This window comes from Elephantulus edwardii, unplaced genomic scaffold, assembly GCF_000299155.1.
Source record: "Elephantulus edwardii isolate Elephantulus edwardi_28Jun2011 unplaced genomic scaffold, EleEdw1.0 scaffold00013, whole genome shotgun sequence".
Classification (NCBI taxonomy): domain Eukaryota; kingdom Metazoa; phylum Chordata; class Mammalia; order Macroscelidea; family Macroscelididae; genus Elephantulus; species Elephantulus edwardii.
In genome coordinates, this window is record NW_006399763.1 from 2861866 (window position 1) to 2865757 (window position 3892).

A 3892-nucleotide genomic window follows, 5' to 3' on the forward strand; every position below is an offset into this window, starting at 1 on the left:
TTTGTTTTTGTTGTTGTTGTTTGTTTGTTTTTAGTTTTGTCAGACCCAGGATCTGACTCTCTGGAGGTTCAGAACCTTGGTTTTGCCACTTCCTCAAAGGCAATCAAGTAGGGAAGTGAGTGAGGCATTGAGCTCACAAGAGACTGACTGGTAACATACAAACCAAATTTACTAATTTAAAATTAAAAATAAAGAGCACTCCTACCAAGTATCTACTTATGCAAATTTGTCTGTTGTGGTTCTGCTCCATGGGCCAAGACTCCACTGGAAAGCACTAGTTAGCAGCCTGAAAAAGTTCACATGGTGGACTAGCTCTACTCTAACTCACAGGATCACTACGAGTCAGAATCAAACTCATGGCAACAGATTTGTTTTGTTTCTTTACATATAAACTCTGGAGTTAGTTTTGCTATTTATTGAGTGATCTTCAGCATGTTAGCCTCTCTGTGCCTCAGTATCCCTATTGCTACTAGGCCACCGGAGCTCCTTTATTTGTGAAAAGGAGATAATAATCAAACTAGCCCTGGTAGCGTAGTGGTTAAATACTTGGTTGCTACTCAGTTCAGTGGTGCAAAACTGTTCTTTTTTTCTATGTAAGAATGATGTAGCAGTCTACATCTGTAAAGATAAACCACCTTGGAAATGCTGTGGGGTAGTTCTACTCTGTGCTGTTGGATTACTATGAGTTGGAATTAACACTCTGGTAACAAGGTAACAATGTCACATACTCTGGGGATGTGGCCAGGAGGGACCAGTCCTTAGAGAAGGACATGATGCTTGGAAGTGTGAAGGGACAGGACAGGAGAGGGTATTGGGGAGAGATGAGCTGGAGACGACAGTAAGACTAGCTTAGGATACAGCAAAGTTCAGAGTTCTTTATTGAACAGGTTTGCTATGCGTCACAGGCGGTTTGATGGCGTGTAACAATCTCCTAAAGCTGTTACAAGGTTTTGTTAAATAACTTTATGAAAAACACTTAGAATGGTGCTTATTCATTTTCTTCCACTATTTTTGTATTGGGTTGTATTTTTCTTATCAATTTATGAGGGCACTTTTATATGAGAAATGTTAGCTTTTTACTGTCCTTGGTGTTGCACATATATTTCCCCAATCATTTTTACTTCCTAAAGATTATAAGGTTCTTGATACTAAACGGAAGGGGCCAGCAGAGGCCCCACTCAGTAGGATACAGGCGACAGCTGCGGCGGCTCTTGTCTTCTCTCTCTCTTTGCCATACCCCTTTGGCTTCCAGAAACATGACCTCTGGTGTGGCTGTCTCTGATGGTGTCATCAAGGTGTTCAATGACATGAAGGTGTGCAAATCATCGACACCAGACGAGGTGAAGAAGCACAGGAAGAAGGTGCTCTTCTGCAGAGCAAGGACAAGATGAACATCATCCTGTAGGAGGGGATAGAGGTTCTGGTTGGAGATGTAGGCCAGATTGTCGACGACCCCTATGCCACCTTTGTCAAGATGCTGCCAGACAAAGGCTGTCACTACGTCCTGTATGTTGCAACTTATAAGACCAAGAAAAGCAAGAAAGAGAATCTGGTATTTATCTTTTGGGCCACTAAGTATGCACCCCTTGAGAGCAAAAAGATCTATGCTAGCTCCAAGGATGCCATCAAGAAGCTGACAAGAATCAAGCATGAATTACAAGCAAACTGCTTACTATGAGGAGGCCAAGGATCATTGCACTCTGGCAGAGAAACTGGGGGGCAGGGCAGTCATCTCCCTGGAGGGCAAGCTCTAGTTAGCCCCTGCCAGCCTCCTGCCTGGAGCATCTGACAGCCTCAGAACTACCCATGGGAGCTGTGGGCTGTCCCTTTCCTGCCAGACTGGAGAAGGTAGGGGGATCCCAACAGAGGGAGGACAATCCCTCCACCCCAGTTGCCAGCTGTTAAAATGAACAAATTACCACTGAATCAATTCCAACTCATAGGAACCCTATAAAACTGAGTAAAACTGCTTATGTGTTGTACCTGTACTTCTCCAAGACAATTATGGTTTCTAAAACGTCTAGTGTCATTTGTTATAAAAGGCCAAAGCTTTACATCTTTAAGAAAGCAGGCTGTCCTATCTTTTTCTACCATGCAGAGGCTAGTGGGTTCAAGTCATCACCAGTTCAATTCACAGCTAAGTGTTCTGACCACTGTATCACCAGGATGCTATCCATTAAGATTACCCTAAAATCCTATGAGACAGTTCTGCTCTGAGGTCTACACATAAGGACAATCTGAGTTGAAAAATAACTACCAACAACATTCACTTAAGTGTTGTGTCATTTAACAAAATTTCTTGATTTTGTTTGTATAGAACATATGCACTCTTAATGAAATTTATTACTGAATTTCTGTATGTTTGGTCATTGTTGTGAATGAAGAGTTCCCCTCCCCTGGTCTCCATTCTAATCGGACATTTCCTAGAAATTAAGAGCATCTTTACTTTACTTGCATTCCAGCATTTATCTTGTTAATTCTAGTAGGCTTTTTATTCTTCTAGGAATCATATTTCCTGAAAAATAAAGATAATTTTCCAATATTTATGCTGCTGCACTACATTCCTTTATAGCCAGCCACTTCCTCACCATTGATAATTGGAGTTGTTGCCCAAGGTTGCCCTGAGGGATCTCCACAGAATAAGAAGACTATTCCATGACTACTTGTTTGCTTGCTGAAAGTGAAGAGGACCTGAGCCACATATTGCAGAAGCTCAAAGATACAGCCATCATGAGTGAAATATCTCAGTCACAAAAGGACAAATATTGCATAGGGCCACTATTGTAAAACAGGACTGACATCAGGGTTGAGTGAAGACAGAGAAGGAGGGGAGGAATGATGTATATGACATTGAAACAGATGAGGGAGAGAACTGTTTAAAAAGGATATATGACTGGGTATTATTATCATGACAGAAGTCCAGAATGAAGGGTGCACAGTGGAGTGGACTTAGGGGAAGAGATTGCATAACAATGAAAGAATTTTACTTTTCAAGGAGAAGAGTGAATTGGGGACGAGGGGGTGGGCAGGGAGAAAAGTACAACAATGAATGACTGGACATCCTAAGTCTCTGTGAACTTTCATTAAAATTAATAAAAAAATAAAAATACAGCCTTCCATGCAGATTATATCTCAACATAAAGAAAAACAAAAATCCTCACCACTAAGTAACATCATGCTAGATGCAGGAAAGTTGAACTGGCTAATGATTTGATCTTACTTGGATCCACAATCAATATCCTTCACAACAGCAGCTAGGGAATAAGAAGATGTGTTAGGTGCCCTTGAGTCTGAACACTTATAACATGGGAGGGGACTGTCCATCTTTTTCCCATGAAGCAGCTTGTGGATTCAAACCACCCGACTTTGGGGAGCTTTGGTCTGTACTGCTGGAGAAGAGTACTGAATATCCCATGGGCTGCAAAAAACGATTTCTGTCTTGGAGAAAGGAGCAACCAAGGTAGTCCTTGGAAGGAGGAATAATGAAACTCCATTTTACATACTTTGGGCATGTTGTTGGAAGAGAACATCATGCTTTGAAGGGTGGAGGGTCAGTTAAAGAGAGGAAAGAAGATCTTCAACAAGATGGACACAGTGACTGGAGCAATGGGCTTAACCGATCTCAAGAACAGTGAGGATGGTGCAGGATAGGGCACGGTTTAGGTCAGTTATTCAGAGGGCTTGTGTAATCTGTATTTGACTCGGAGGCACCAAACAACAACAACACTTTATAAGAAGGTCTGGTGGTCTTGTGGATAAGGAGTTGCACTGCCAGCCCAAAGACACCTCCAAGGCAGGTGGTTTGAATCCACAAGCTGCTTCATGGGAGAAAGATAGACAGTCTCCTCCCACAGGACCCACTGGAGGGTCACTTATAAATGTGTTCTGACCC

The 3892-nt window shown here is 42.2% G+C and overlaps 1 pseudogene; it reads left to right on the plus strand.

The window, feature by feature from the left end:
- Positions 1-1256: 1256 nt before the first annotated feature.
- LOC102876115 lies at positions 1257-1754 on the plus strand (annotated as a pseudogene).
- Positions 1755-3892: the final 2138 nt, after the last annotated feature.